The sequence below is a fragment of the Papio anubis genome, chromosome 10 (assembly GCF_008728515.1).
Source record: "Papio anubis isolate 15944 chromosome 10, Panubis1.0, whole genome shotgun sequence".
In the NCBI taxonomy this organism is placed as follows: Eukaryota; Metazoa; Chordata; class Mammalia; order Primates; family Cercopithecidae; genus Papio; species Papio anubis.
Genome location: NC_044985.1, coordinates 92,284,070 through 92,301,041, shown reverse-complemented (window position 1 = coordinate 92,301,041; position 16,972 = coordinate 92,284,070). Strand labels below are relative to the sequence as shown.

At 42.0% G+C, this 16,972-nt stretch overlaps 1 protein-coding gene across 2 annotated transcripts in view; it reads right to left on the bottom strand.

Moving 5' to 3' along the window:
- Nucleotides 1–16,900, bottom strand: part of PTH2R (parathyroid hormone 2 receptor) — a 131,423-nt gene extending 114,523 nt beyond the window's left edge. Inside the window, exon 1 of one of the 2 annotated variants that reach the window (XM_017946890.3) lies at nucleotides 15,611–16,900. The gene's annotated coding sequence lies outside the window, so the exon portion shown is untranslated. The remainder of the gene's footprint in view (nucleotides 1–15,610) is intronic. The other variant, XM_009182935.4, reaches the window with a different exon arrangement.
- Nucleotides 16,901–16,972: the final 72 nt, after the last annotated feature.

The window sequence follows — 16,972 nt, the reverse complement described above, 5'->3', positions numbered from 1 at the left end:
ATTTCCTATTCAATATGACAAATTATATAAACTCTCATTGAATGGAAACTCGCTAAGAATAATTGACATGTTAAATGGGAAATAGCTAAGGAAAATAACATTTACTGGGAAGCTCCTCTGTGCCAGGGAAACCTGACACATGTTATTCATTGACCTCACGGCTGTCCTTAGGCATTAGAGAATTCCTTGGCTCCTGGGGTCATACCCACGTTCATACAGCTAGTGAGAATGAAATCAGAAAATGCAGATGCCACTGGATAATCGGTTTGGGATGATTCTGAGCCTTTGAATTTTTCTGAGCCTGGAGATTAAGAATCAGGAATGCTCTATGTAACACATCCTTACAAAGGGTCTCTCTTTTTTTTTTTTTTTGAGACAGAGTCTCTCTGTGTCACCCAGGCTGCAGTGCAGTGGCGCAGTCTTGGCTCACTGCAACCTCCACTTCCCAGGTTCAAGTGATTCTTGTGCCTCAGCCTCCCAGGTAGCTGGGATTACAGGCGCACACCATCACGCCCAGCTAATTTTTGTATTTTTAGTAGACATGGGGTTTCACCATGTTAGCCAGGTTGATCTCAAACTCCCAACCTCAAGTGATCTGCCTGCCTGGGCCTCCAAAAGTGCTAGGATTACAAGAATGAGCCAAAGTGCCAGGACCCAAGGGTCTCTTTAAGATCGATTTTTAATTATTAAAACCCAAATATGTTAAGCTTCATTGCTTTGCCTTTTTGATGACTTTGAATGTAGCAAATATCTTTCCAATGAGTAAAAGGCAGTTCCATCTTTATTTTTTTATCACTGCAGTTGATTACTTGCAGAAACACAGGCTGAATTAATTACTAAGTATTTCACTTACTCCAGGAACAATCTCTTTGTAAATCATTAGAGAAGTAACTATGACACTCTGATGCTCACTTGTGTAAAGGTACATTTACCCTGATTCTTTTGTGTCCCATAATATCCAACATTTCAACAAAGAGCATTATCTACTTACTTTATTAATATACATTTTCTTCCCACGAACACTTCCAGAAACCAGCTGCTGCCCAAATAAAATTATTAAGTCCCAGCCTGGTGTCAAGTATGATTATTTGTTACAGACTAAGTGATAATGGTGGTATGAACTGCAGAGTCACACTTTGAAAACTGCCCAAGAAACTGTGTGATGTGCAGAGAACATGTGTTTCACTAGCTATCTTTAGTTTACAACTGTATCTTCAGTTAACACCATGTACTGATGTACCACACGCTGTGCTGGTCGGAGTATATGCACTTTCTCTAATCTTCACAACCACCCTGCAGTGTAGCTATCATTATCCCCATATCTAACACGAGTAAACCAAGGCTTCATGACGGTAAATGACTTGCCCAATGTATAACTCAGGTGCACTGTCCTCCTCTTGCCTACCGCCTGAGTCCATTCAGGCTGCTATAACAAAAATACCTTAGAGTGCGTGACTTAAAACAACAAATATTTATTTCTCACAGTTCAGGAGACTGGGAAGTCTGAGATCAAGTTGCTTGTAGATTTGGTGTGTGGTAAGGGCCTGCTTCCTGGTTCACAGACAGCTGTCTTCTTGCTGTGTCCTCATATGGTAGAAAAGGGTGAAAGAGCTCTCTGGGGTCTTGTTTATAAGGACACTAAATTTACTCAGGAGGGCTCCACCCTCCCGAACTAATTATCTCCCAAAGGCTCCATACTTCCTAATACTGTCACACTGAGGGCTAAGATTTCAACCTGTGAATTTTGGGGGGAACTACTGAAGGCAATCATCTATCAATCTTACCTTACATACTTGAAAGAGGCATTTGTAATTGAAGAGGGTAGGAGTAGGAGCACACAACAGGGGCAGATAGAAGAGGGAGTGATGTGCTGCAGAGAATAGAGCCCATATATAGGAATATGTCCAAGGCATGTGCTCAACATTACAAGATCAAGAAATAAAATGATACGTCATTGGGTAGAAGCTGGGTTTTGAAAGATGATTTGGATGTGTGCTTTCTTTTTTCTCACTCTTATTACTTAATTGTGTGGGCTAGGAAGCAAGTCCAAAAATAATAGCTAAAACCTTGTGGGTGCTCTTAAAAATCAATTTACACAACATAAATAAACTTCTGCTGACCAATTCATGTGGTAACACAAAATTTTAACTTTAAAACAGGACTAGTTTTACAAAAATATTTCACCTTCAATCAAATCTCTTTGATGAAAATCACACATTTGCCAACCCAGATGTTATTTATATATAAAAATACACATAAAAGTGCAACGGTAGGTATTTTAATTTAAATAGGAACTATTTTATAACCTCTAACAATATGGATAAGAAAGTTCCTTCTCAAGTTTTCCTGGTTCATTTCCTTTGTAATACTTTGTAAAGTGCTAGTTTACATTAAAAAAAAACCTAGGATTTCAACCAATACAGTTTAACACTATATGATCTTGGCAAAAATGCTTTCATTACTGACTGAAAAAACACAGAAATAACATGAGGCTAAATGTTAATGGTATGGTAAATTGGCATGCTGTTACACTGTGTGAAATGGCAGCAAAGAACTTATTCATTCCTTTTAGAATGGTTAGTGCTTAAATAAAAGGCCATGCCCAGGTTACCTGATGGGCATTTATTGTGTGTGGGGCGGGGGGGAGAAAAGAAAGTCTGAAACCTATTTGGGCTTTATGGAGAGCTAGAAAATTCTTCCCTATTCATGAGAGGATGGGAACTCAGAGTGCTAAAGAAGTGCTGGAGACATGGGCATTTTGTCTTCTCCTCTGGAGCCTGCTCTCTCTTACTCCCTACTCTGCTGAGCACCCCACTCTCATGATCCAGCTTCCCTGTCAGTTCCTCCCTCTAGTCTCTGGTTATACACACAGAACCTGCTTCTACTGCCTTCTCTGGGAATCAAAATGACCAAGAAAGAGAATGTGACTGAATTCATAGGCATCATCCAACATGGAGCCTTTCTGTTGAACAGAGTTTTCAAATCACATCACCTTACAGGCTGCTGGGCTCTGGTACATCTAGACTATGCAGAGTTGCTTTGGGGATAAGAAAGTGTTGGATCACACAGAAGAAACTGCTTCTGGCCACTTTATTCTAAAGGCAAAACAACCATGTCAAGTTCTTTGCCTTGCCTCTAGTTCAACTATATAAAGAAATGTTATCAAAAATGAGTAAAGATAGGTCGCTGCCTTCACAGAGAAGACAGTTTCAAATTATTAATAATGGGCTTTGAGTGGAATGACATTTAGGTGTCTTCACAGGAGTTTTACATTGTCCTTCTACCTTAGCTAATAGAGTCTTCCTCCCTGAGCCATACAGCATGTTCCCTTCTCAGGGAACTTGAAATTAAGTGTTCAAGTTAAACTTTCTTCTTCTCCTTGAGGTTCACAGGGGGGATGCATTATTTTACAAAGAGATTGCATCAAGTTTACATGTTAAAAAGAAAACATCTTGTTCTCAGATGGCTTATAAAATAGATACTAGAAACCAAAGATTTTTGCAACCAACGTAACTCTCTGAAACTAAAAAAGTAAAAACAAATCTCATCTCTAAATTCACTTAAATATCCTTCAAACAAATCAACTAATTTTTGTCATGTTGCTAATTAAATATTCTCTGAGAATGTTTACCTCTGTCAACAAAATAGACCTCATCAGTCTTCACCTCACATCTTAACGATTATTTTACATCCAGTGCCACCACTAAACTGCAAGCTCCTTGAGGCTAGGAGTGGCATCTTTCATCTCTGCAGCACTGGTTCTAGCCAAGAATACATGTTCAATGCATGTTTTCTGATTGAATGAGTGAAGGTCTTTCCTGGATTTAGTTGCTTTTAAAAGTGAATGTCATTTGGGCCGGGCATGGTGGCTCACGCTTGTAATCCCAGCACTTTGTGGGGCTGAGGTGGGCAGATCACCCGAGGTCAGGAGTTCGAGACCACCCTGGCCAAGACGGCGAAACCCCATCTCTACCAAAAAATACAAAACTTAGCCAGGCGTGGTTGAGGGTGCCTGTAATCCCAGCTACTTGGGAGGCTGAGGCAAGAGAATTGCTTGAACCTGGGAGGTGGAGGTTGCAGTGAGCCCAAATCATGCCATTGTACTCCAGCTGGGCGACAAGAATGAAACTCCGTCTCAAAATAAATAAATAAATGTCATTTGAATTCTAAACAGTAATCGACGTGCATTTAGGCTATTAGATTTCAAACAAGTGCTAAACCAAAGATGACCATCACAGGAACAATCATTGAGGTGTAGAAGGCAGACTGCAAGGAGTAAGCAGAGTTAGTGTGAGGTAGCAGTGAGTGGTGTACAACTTCTCAAAGTTCTGTAATAGAGTAACTAAAACAGAAGTTAAAGGCATAGGAAAAATAAGGGGTACTTTTTGGAGAAAGAGTCAGCCAAAGACAAGAGAGTGATGGATCAAGAGTAAAAAAGAACCATCAGAAATGGCAGTATATTCTCTTTTCACTTGTCTGTCTTTTAAATTTAGAACAGTTGGTTCTTTGAATTGGAGAAATGTGAAAGCATTTTGATAGTCAAAAAAAAAAAAAGGGACAAAAAAGACCCTCTCAATGTCATTAAAATCAAAGTCTTTAAGGTGGGGCTATTCCTATATGCAGTGTAATCACTTATTTTTACAAACAACCTTGAATCTACTATTTTGATGATATAGGGACAAAAATACATAAAGTATATAAAGTGTAATTGCTTTCAAATAAAAAGCTTTTAGTGCTACTTTCATTTGGAAAAAAGCGAATTATATTCTGGAATATAATATATTAAACTATTTCTAACTTAAGCCTCCACCTCAAAACTACAAATTCTGAGATGCAACAAAGTATTGTCAAAGAATAACATAGAAGACATTTAGGGTTCAGATAAAGATGTTCGTGGTTGAGCTCCGTTAGTCCCAGTGGTCCTTCCAGAGTTTCCTCTGCTCCAGAGTATGTGGAAATTTTAGAGTTAAGTACTTCACAGCCCTCTAGTGGCCACTGCTCACCACTACAATTTAATTTTGATTCATCTTGACTCCAGCAATGTCCCGGCAAATACCCTCTTCCTCCAACCACATGAGCAGGGACAATTGTTACAGCACCTTGCTAAGTGCCATATAAGAGCAGACAATGTCCTAAAGGTGAGAATTCATCAAGTTAAAAATTTCCTCCACCCTGGCACACATATTTTGGTAAATCTGAAATTTTTTCAATGCAACAAGCAGCAAATAACAATCAGGGCGGGCCAAATTCAAGACAACTAACTCCAAGGATGTGCTAAGGGACATTACTACAGCAATATTATCTCTCCATAACTTTTATTTTTCAGTTTAACAAACCAAAAAAAAAAAAAAAACAAGATTTACAAAAAGAAAAAAATTCTTTCAATAGGTGAAAACATCAGAAACAATTCCTAGGCCAGCAGCTACTGATTTACTCATATATCTCACTTTATGGTTTATCTCTTTCAAGACACTTCACGACACTTCACTTGGCTCTCTACTTATTTTTCTTCTCTTTTGTTTTAGCCAAAGACATCAGAATACATGTTCTAGAACGTAAGTATTTCTTTATTCATGTATTTATTTATTCATGTATTTATTTATTTATTTATTTATTTGAGACAGGGTCTCACTCTATCACCCATGCTGCAGTGCAGTGGTATGAGCTTGGCTCAGTGCAGCCTCCACATCCCGAGTTCAAGCGATCCTCCCACCTCAGCCTCCCGAGTAGCTGGACCTCCAGGCATGTGCCACCACGCCTGGCTAATTTTTTGTATTTTTGGTGGAGACAGGGTTTTGCCATGTTGCCCAGGCTGATTTCAAACTCCTGAGCTCAGGCGATCCACCTGCCTCAGCCTCCCAAAGTGCTGGGATTACAGGCATGAGCCACCACGCCCAGCCAGAACATGTTTTCTTTGGGGTATAAATTGGGGATGGGAACATTGTTCCTAATTTTATCATTAATGTAATTCTTTGTGTACTCTTTTCCTTTATGTACCTATAATAGACAAAAGTTGTAACTATTGCCTAGAGTAAATGTTTTCCCTGCATTTCAAATATCTTTTTTAGTTGACATGCCCTAGTTTATACATCCACTCCCTCTTGTATTAGGTATTCGTTTGTAGTGTTTTGCTATTACAAATAGTATATTACTTAACAATTCTAAAAATGTACCTGCTTGTGAACATTTTAGTTAAGCGAATGCCAAAAAGCTAATCAAGCTTAGGGTATATTGTTACAGAGTATTCTGGACAAGAAAACTACTTCTATGTCCTAACACACACTTCCATGGCCCAGAATAGACTTAAATTGTAATAAACTTGCCCAAAACCAAGGTCTCATCCAGCTCAGGATGATGAGGCTTGACCAAGCATCCTTACTGGAAAATATTCTTTAGTCTTTCAAATGACAATCTCTTAAATCAATCAAGTGATGTATTACATGGGATAGTCTAACAGTGCTTATCACATATAAACACTTAATAAATGTCAACTACTCATGCCTGTAATCCCAGCACCTTATGGGGCCGACGCGGGCGAATCACAAGGTTAGGAGTTTGAGACTAGTCTGGCCAACATGGTGAAACCCTGTCTCTACTAAAAATACAAAAAATTAGCTGGGAGTAGTGGCGGGCACCTGTAATCCCAGCTACTCGGGAGGCTGAGGCAGGATAATCACTTGAACGCGGGAGGCGGAGACTGCAGTGAGCCAAGATCGCACCACTGTACTACAGGCCGGGTGACAGAGTGAGACTCGGTCTCAATCAATCAATCAATCAATGTCAACTATTGAGATTTTCCATCTTGCATTTCTTCAACATTAGTGGCGAACTAAAAAGGAAACAAGTAGGGAAAGTGTGGAAGCAAAACTGACATCTTGTCCTACCCCATTATGAGTATGTCATATCACAACACACAGTGAGTGGCAAAAAACTAACACTTTGCTACCTATGATGACTCAGAGTCATCTCATCCAGTGCAAGACCACTAAATCAATTAAACTTTGAGCATTTCCTGAAAGTTACTGCAACCCTAACAGTGTTATGCCTGACTGCAATCTCTACAGATATACCATAAAAGCACTATAAGCTTGGTCATGTTGGGAGGAAAACATTTCATCTGTCAACTTAGATCTGAGCGGTCTAGGGCCTGTGAATTAGTGGAAAATACATGAACAGGAGAAAAGTTTATTCTCCATGCCTGAGGGAGCTCTATAAGGAGTCACTTCCCAAAGAGCCAGTGGTAAGGGTTTATATACCAGCTGAGGCTTCAGTGAAAAAGTATAAAAGGTTCTGATAAGACTCATTTACACAACTTTATTTTTTAAGGTCACATTTGCAAACATCTGTCACCTCACTGTCTGGAAACTCCCTCACAAGGGGTTTATGATAACGGAACTCTTGGACAGCTCTGCTTTCGGTCAGATAAGGCTTCTTTCCGCGATGGTTTGTCCAAATGTTTTCAGTTTAAAGGAATCTTGATGCCTTTCTGGTGGTGATATGGTTTGGATATTTGTCGCCTCCAAATCTCATGTTGAAATACGATCCCCAAGTTGGAAGTGGGGCCTAGGGGGAAGTGTTTGAGTGAAGGGGCAGATCCCTCGTGAATGATTTGGTGCCATCCCCATGGTGATGAGTGAGTTCTGGCTCTGGTTACTTCACATGAGAGCTGGTTGTTTAAAGAGCCTGGCACCCCCCGACCCTCTCTCCTGCTCCCTCTCTCACCATGTAAGATGCGTGCTCCCCCTTCACCTTCAGCTATGATTGTAAGCTCCCTGAAGCCCTCACCAGAAGCTGAGCACATGCCGATGCCATGCCTATACACTCTGCAGAACTGTGAGACAATTAAGCCTCTTTTCGTTATAAATTTCCCAGCCTCCACATATCTCTTCATAGCAATGCAAATGAGCTAACACAGGTGGGTATAAACTGGGGATGGGAGGTGGGTTGTTCGTTCCTTCATTTCCCCCATTTGAAACTTCACATGAAGTTTCACAAAGATTGGATCATTTCCTATGTAGAAAAGACTCATATTAGGAGTTGGGAGGTAACAGAAGGTAATGAAAGAAGAACATAGATTACAACAGAGAAAAATCTGAACACACTGGTCCATATTCTGTTGAACCAGTCTCCCAGTTGTGGGAATAGGTCGGTTCATCAGTTAATTGGACTATGCCTTATTTACCTAATGTAGAATGTTGACCTTTCTTTTTTTTTTTTTTTTTTTTTTTTGAGAGACAGGTTCTCTCTTTTGCCCCGGCGGGGGTGCTATGGTGCAATCTCTGCTCACTGCAAGCTCCACCTCCCGGGTTCACGCCATTCTCCTGCCTCAGCCTCCCAAGTAGCTGGGACTACAGGCGCCCGCCACCACGCCTGGCTAATTTTTTTGTATTTTTAGAAGAGACAGGATTTCACCGTGTTAGCCAGAACGGTCTCAATCTCCTGACCTCGTGATCCGCCCACCTCGGCCTCCCAAAGTGCTATGATTGCAGACGTGAGCCACCATGCCCGGCCAACCTTTCTTTTTAAATGATATAGATTAGACACAATTTTTCCTTTCTAATTTATATAGAAGTCACATTGTTGCCAGTGATTGTACAAGCTCCCTTCTGGTGGGCAGTCAGCATATCTAGGACACAATTTTGGAGTACAACAGAGGCTACACTGCTAACTTGTAAATGGCATGCTTCCCAGTCTGTATAGTGGCACCAGATGCTTGTTCATTACTTTGGAATGCTTAGGATTGTTCTTTCTACATCATACATTGCCAGGCTTTGGAAAAGCCGTTTCATTACTTAGAACTTACGGTTGCAATACACAAGTGGGTTGTCTATGATGTTTCACCAGGTTTATCTACATGGCATTAATTTATACATAAAAGAGCCCCAGTTGTAATGTGGCTAGTATTCAAAGTGGGGTATCTGGTAAGGGAAGGCACCAGATATCCAAGTTCACATTTCTCTAACCACTTAGGTAGGAATCTTTTATATATCTTATTGCCACATAAAAATGAGACCAGGTCAGGCACAGTGGCTCACGCCTGTAATCCCAGCACTTTGGGAGGCCGAGGCTGGCGGATCACTTGAGGTCAAGAGTTTGAGACCAGCCTGGCCAACATGGGGAAATCCTGTCTCTACTAAAACTACAAAAATAAGCTGGGCATGGTGGTGGGTACCTGTACTCCCAACTACTTGGGAGGCTGAGGCAGGAGAATCGCTTGAACCCAGGAGGTGGAGGCTGCAGTGAGCCGAGAGTAACAGAGTGAGATTCCGTCTCAAAAAAAAAAAAAAGAGACCAGTGTTGGTTTAGACAAGGTCATAGTGGAACCTGTGAACAACCAAATTGGAATTCTGTGTCTTTCACAACTCTTATCATCAATCATGTTGGCATCTGCACATCCTCAATTCCAGTGTGCTTCTGTTAGGCTATGAGGGTAAAACAGGTTGTGAAACACCTGACAGAGAAACCCTTTAATTTAGACTTGGTAACTATAGAAATGTATTTTATTTATTGACCAAGTTAAGGTCCATCCATCCAACTGTAGTCACGGGTGTTGGTCAAGCCAACTAGGGGAACACTTGAGCTATTCCATATCCCACTATTTTTTCCTACAAACCAGGAATATTATCCTGTAATCTGATATTCACTCACATTGAAATACTTAGTTATAATCCAAGTAACAATGACAGTGCAGGGTTGTTTAGTGCCATCTGTGAAGCCAAACCACAGAATTTGCTAGCAATACATTTTTGAAATGTTACCCAGAAAAGGTCCAGTACTCTATTTATTTTCAATGTAGAGAGATTTCCTTCCAATAGTCTTACTTGGGTAAGTAACAGACAAACAGAGAGCCAAATCATGAGTGAACCCCCATTCACAATTGCTTCAAAGAGAATAAAATACCTAGGAAAGCAACTTACAAGGGATGTCAAGGACCTCTTCAAGGAGAACTACAAAGCACTGCTCAATGAAATAAAAGAGGACACAAACAATTGGAAGAATAGTCCATGCTCATGGATAGGAAGAAACAATATCGTGAAAATGGCCATACTGCCCAAGGTAATTTATAGATTCAATGCCATCCCCATTAAGCTACCAATGACTTTCTTCACAGAATTGGAAAAACTACTTTAAAGTTCATATGGAACCAAAAAAGAGCCCGCATTGCCAAGACAATCCTAAGCCAAAAGAACAAAGTTGGAGACATCACGCTACCTGACTTCAAACTACACTACAAGGCTACAGTAACCAAAACAGCATAGTATTGGTACCAAAACAGAGATATAGACCAATGGAATAGAACAGAGCCCTCAGAAATAATACCACACATCTACAGCCATCTGATCTTTGACAAACCTGACAAAAACAAGAAATGGGAAAAGGATTCCCTAGTTAATAAATGGTGCTGGGAAAACTGGCTAGTCATATGTAGAAAGCTAAAACTGGATCCCTTCCTTACACCTTATAGAAAAATTAATTCAAGATGGATTAGAAACTTAAATGTTAGACCTAAAACCATAAAAACCCTAGAAGAAAACCTAGGCAATACCATTCAGGACATAGGCATGGGCAAGGACTTCATGTCTGAAACACCAAAAACAACGGCAACAAAAGCCAAAATTGACAAATGGGATCTAATTAAACTAATGAACTTCTGCTCAGTAAAAGAAACTATCATCAGAGTGAACAGGCAACCTACAGAATGGGAGAAAATTTTTGCAATCTACCCATCTGACAAAAGGCTAATATCCAGAATCTACAAAGAACTCAAACAAATTTACAAGAAAAAAACAAACAACACCATCAAAAAGTGGGCAAAGGATATGAACAGACACTTCTCAGAAGAAGACATTTATGCAGGCAACAGACACATGAAAAATTGCTCATCATCACTGGCCATCAGAGAATCGCAAATCAAAACCACAATGAGATACCATCTCACACCAGTCAGAATAGCAATCATTAAAAAGTCAGGAAACAACAGGTGCTGGAGAGGATGTGGAGAAATAGGAACACTTTTACACTGTTGGTGGGACTGTAAACTAGTTCAACCATTGTGGAAGACAGTGTGGCAATTCCTCAAGGATCTAGAACTAGAAATACCATTTGACCCCGCGATCCCATTACTGGGTATATACCCAAAGGATTATAAATCATGCCGCTATAAAGACACAAGCACACATATGTTTATTGTGGCACTGTTCCCAATAGCAAAGACTTGGAACCAACCCAAATGTCCATCAGTGACAGACTGGATTAAGAAAATGTGGCACATATACACCATGGAATACTATGCAGCCATAAAAAGGATGGGTTCATGTCCTTTGTAGGGACATGGATGCAGCTGGAAACCATCATTCTCAGCAAACTATCGCAAGAACAGAAAACCAAATACCGCATGCTCTCACTCATAGGTGGGAATTGAACAATGAGATCACAGGAAGGGGAACATCACATACCAGGGCCTGTCGTGGGGTGGGGGAGTGGGGAGAGACAGCATTAGGAGATATACCTAATGTAAATGATAAGTTAATGGGTGCAGCACACCAACATGGCACATGTATACATATGTAACAAACCTGCTGTTGTGTACATGTACCCTAGAACTTAAAGTATAACAGAAAATTTTTTAAAAAAAAGCTTTTGTTCATCAAAGGACACAACAGTGAAAAGGCAACCTACAGAATAAGGGAAAATATTTGTAAATCATATATCTAATAAGACGATAGCATGCATAATATATAAAGAACTCCTACAATGCAACAATAAAACAATCAAATTACTCTATTTTTAAAAATGGACAAAGCAACAAAAACAAAAATTGACAAGTAGTACCTAACTAAACTAAAGAGCTTCTGCACAGCAAAAGAAACTATCAACAGAGTAAACAACCTATGGAATGGGAGAAAATATTCACAAACTATGCATCTGACAAAGGTCTAATATCCAAAATCTACATGAAACTTAACAAGCAAAAAACAAAGAAGCCCATTAAAAAGTGGGCAAAGGATATGAGCAGACACTTCTCAAAAGAAGACACATGCAGCCAACAAGCATTTGAAAAAATGCTCTACATCACTAATCATCAGAGAAATGCAAGTCAAAACCACAGAGAGATACGATCTCATATGAGTCAAAATGGCTATCATTAAAAAGTCAAAAAATAACGGATGTTAGTGAGGTTGTGGAGAAAATGGAACACTTAGACATTGCTGATGGGAATGTAAGTTAGTTCAGCCACTGGGGAAAGAGGTTTAGAATTTCTTAAAGAACTTAAAAGTGAATTATCATTCGACCCAGCAACTCCATTTCTGGGTATATACCCAAAGAAATGTAAATTGTTCTGCCACAAAGACACATGCACACATATGTTCATCATAGCACTATTCACAATATCAAAGACATGGAATCAACCTAGATGCCCGTCAGCAGTGGACTGGATAAAGAAAATGTGGTACATATACACCACAGAATACTATGCAGCGATAAAGAAGAATGAAATCATGTCCTTTGCAGCAACATAGATGCTGCTGGAGGCCATCATTCTAAGCAAGTTAATGCAAGAACAGAAAACCAAATACCACATTTTCTCACTTATAAGTGGGAGCTAAACATTGAGTACACACGGACACTAAGAAGGGAATAATAAACACTGGGGCCTACTTCAGGGTGGAGGGTGGAAGAAGGGGGAAGGTCAAAAAACTACCTATCAGGTACTATGCTCATTTACCTAGGCGACCAAATAATCTGTACAACAAACCCCCATGACACACAATTTATCCATGTAACAAACCTGCACATGTACCCCCAAACCTAAAATAAAAGTTGGAAGGAAAAACAATAGGCAAAAGACTTGAATAGACATTTTTTCCAAAGATGATATATAAATGACCAACAAGCATATGGAAGGGTGCTCAACACCACCAATCATCAGAGATGTACAAATCAGAACCACAGTGAAATGTCACCTCACACCCATTAGGACATCCACTAAACACACACACACACACACACACACACACACAAACAAGTGTTGGTAAGGATGTAGAGAAATTGAAACCCTGTGCACTCTTGGTGAGATTATAAAAAGGTGCAAGCACTATGGAAAACAATATGGAATTTCCTCAAAATATTAAAATTAGAACCACCAAATCATCCAGCAATCCACTTCTCGGTATTTACCCAAAATAACTTCAAGCAGAGTCTCAAAGAAGTATTTGCATACCCATGGTTACAGCAGCATTACTCATGACAGCCAAAAGGTGGAAGCAACCTGTATCAGTCAGAATTCTCCAAAGAAACAGACATATATATGATACCTATGCATCTATGATATAGATATATCTATATAGATATGAGACATCTATATATAGATGATTAGATATATAGAGATGAAGTAGATACACAGATACCATATGTGAGACATCTATATAGAGAGACATTGATATACATATGAGACATCTATTTATCTATGGGATTGATATATAGATATCATATCTATATGAAATAGATACATAGAGGAAATTTATTATGGGGATTAGCTCACATGATTATGGAGGTCAAGAAGTCCCACAATATGCCGTATGGAAGCTAGAGAACTAGGAAAGTTCATGCTGTAATTCAGTTCAAGTCCAAAGGCCTGAGAATCAGGGAAACATACAGTGAAACCGCAGTCTGAGTCCAAAAGCCTAAGAACCAGGGAAACCACTGGTGTAACTTCTGGGGTCTGAAGGCCTGAGAACCAGAAGTTCTGATGTCTGATGGCAGAAGATGGATGTCCCAGCTCAAGGGCACGGGGGTGGTGGGGAGAGAATTGGTCCTTTCTCCACCTTTTTGTTTTGTTCTGGCCCATCCACATTGATGAGGGCAGATCTTCTTTATTCAGCCTGCCAATTCAAATGCTAGTCTCTTCTGGAAATAATGTTTTACCAGCTATCTGGGCAACCCTTTGCCCAGTCAAGCTGACACATAATTAAACATCACACAACCCAAACATCTGAAGAAAAATGAATGGATACACAAAATGTGGTATATACATACAAAGGAATAGTCTTCATCCTTTTTTTAAAAAAAAAAAAAAGAAAGAAAGAAATCCTGACGCGCTACAACTTGAATGAACCTTAAGAAATTATGCTAAGTGATGTAACCAGGCAAGAAAAAACAAATACTTATGGACCCATTTATATGAGGTAATGTAAGTAGTCAAATTCATAGAAACAGAAACAGTAATTACCTGGAGCTTGGGAGTAGGGGAAAGAGGAGTTACTTAGTTTTGCAAGATGAAAAAGTTGTGGAGATCTGTTTCACAACAACACAGTTACACTTAACACTACCAAATTTTACAATTAAATAATGGCTAAGATGGTAAAATTGCATTATGCATTTTTTACTTCAAAAAACCAGAGCACTGGTTGTGTGCGTCCTGCCCAGAGTCTGCAGCTGGAGTACTCTGAAAAGGAGAGCAACTACAACCTCCCACAGCTGACTGCAGGAACCCATCGCTGCCAAGCCTGGAGCAAGGGCCGCACCCAGATGGCCACCATCTGCCTCAACAACCACGAAGTGCACAGCTGTAAGAGTGGGGCCAAGTGGGCCAAGGTGCCTGAGCTCAAGGAGCACAACGGGCAGGTAACAGGCATCAACTGGGCCTCCAAGAGTAACCTCATCATGACCTGTGGCACAGGCCACAAGGCCTCTGTGTGGACGCTGATGGACTGGGCGGGTAAGCCCACACCCACTGCCTGCTGTGTGTGCTGGGCCCACAGGACAAGTTTGCTGTGGGTGGCAGCTGTGCGTTATCGCCATCTGTTATTTCCAGTGGGAGAATAACTGGTGGGTGTGCAAGTACATCAAGAAGCCCATTGGCTCCACCGTCCTCAGCCTAGACTGGCATCCCAGCAACGTGCTCCTGGCTGATGCCTCCTGTGACGTCAAGCACAGGATCCTCGGTATACATCAAGTGCATGGAGGAGCGGCCGGCACCTCCACCATGGGACTCCAACATACCCTTTGGGGTGCTGATGTCCGAGACCAGCGGTAGGTGCGGCTGGGTACTCAGGTTGGTTTCTCGGTCAACGGGTGCCATACGGCCTGGGTCAGCCAAGACAGCACTGCGTGCCTGGCTGATGCCAACAAGAGGAGGGCCTTGCAACCCTGGTCCCCAGCTTCATCACAGAAGGCACCTGGTGGCAGCAGGCCACGACTGCTTCCAGGTGCTGTTTTACCCTGGCGCTTGGTGGGTGGCTGGATGGACGAGGCCAGGTAGAGCTCCTAGGGTGGCTTGCCACCCGCCAGACTCCAGAGCCTCAAGCGAGCGGGAGGGCGGCAGGGCCCTGGGAGCGGCCTCCACTCGCTGCACAAGCACAGTCTCAGCCAGGTCTGGCCCAGAACCACGGTTCTGCACCCCAGGCATGCTCAGCGCCTGAGCAAGGACCTCAGGACCAAGTGACCTGCGAGGAGCACTCTGACCTCATCCCAGCTAGGGAAGGGACCCCGAGGGGCTCGGGAAGGCCACGGCTCCGGGTGTGACACAAAAGTTCCTAGGGACCAGTAGGAGACCCTGTGGGGGCTGCTTCCGCGGAAGGCGGAAGGACAAGTGGGGAGCTCTTCTTACCTGTTCAAGGAACCTGTGCCTTCTTCTTGAAGAAATGCTTTCGTTTACCGTAGAAAAAGATGAGAAAAGAAAAAGCACTATGCTGGTGACAAACTGCTTCGAAGCATAAAAAGGTCATTTTCAAGGGAAAAATCACTTTTAAAAACTCTCCATTTTTTAAGATATTAACCCAGGAATTTTATCAGATAATTTCTCTCCAAGAAACCTGTGGGTGGATGGGGACTGGAGAGCGGGCTGCCTCCCGAGCCACATCCGCTCCTCCCGCCCAGCACGAGAACATGGAGGCAGCGACTGGGCGCCCCGCAGATCTGCCACCTCCCAGTCTCCCTGCACAGCTGGCCACCAGCCCAGCCACCTCTCAGGGCACGCTCTACCCAGTGACCCTCGCCTTCCCTTGCATGAACCCAGGCAGGGGATGGGTCTCCCAGCTTCGTGCCCACAGGTGTGAGTTCCTGTGGGACGGAAGCCTCCCTTTGCGTAGGGGAACCTTTGGTCCCCTGGAGCACGGAGGCACTGGCAGAGGAGAGCCCTGCCCACCCACAAGCTCAGCCAATCGCAAATGGAAGAGGGCGGGACTTCTTCCTTTAGTGCCCTATCAGAAGAAGAAGGGCAATGCTGCTTGCCCATTATTGGCTGAAATGAACTGTGGGTTTACCTAAGTTACGGATTCTCCAGTGGTTAACCAGGAAGAGAACAGAACAGAAAGCGACACTGCCAGGCCAGATGAAGCAGAATAGTCTGGAGGCAGGGAACCTAAGGCCGATTCAGAGTGACTCCCTTTGCAAGCACCCTCCTCCCTTTTCTGCAGGGCAGACGGAAAATTTAAAGCATCTCTGATTGGCTGCTTGCTGCAACCAGACATTGGCATAGGAGTGTAACTTTGTAGCTTCACTTCAGCCTCTGATTGGTTGCTTTCCACAACCAATCAGATGCTTGCATAGGCTGTACCCTTTGTAACTTGAGCTTCTGATTGGTTGTTTTCCACAACCAGACGCTTGCATAGGGTTTAACCTTTGTAACTTCACTTCAGCCTGATGGGTTGCTTTCTGCAACACATCAGACTGACTGCAGGCCACTAATTCATTTACACAGGGTGTACACCAAGTAACCAATGGGAAATCCCTAGAGGGTATTTAAACCCCAGAAAGTTCTGTAACGGGAGCTTTTGTGCCCCAGTGCTCCAACCCTGTGGAATGAACGTACTTTCGTTTTCAATAAATCTCTGCTTTTGTTGCTTCATTCTTTCCTTGCTTTGTGTGTTCTGTCCAATTCTTTGTTCAAAACGCCAAGAACCTGGACACCCTCCATCAGTAACACAGAGACTAGGCTTGCAGGACAAACTCCATTTCCTTTTGTTGTCAA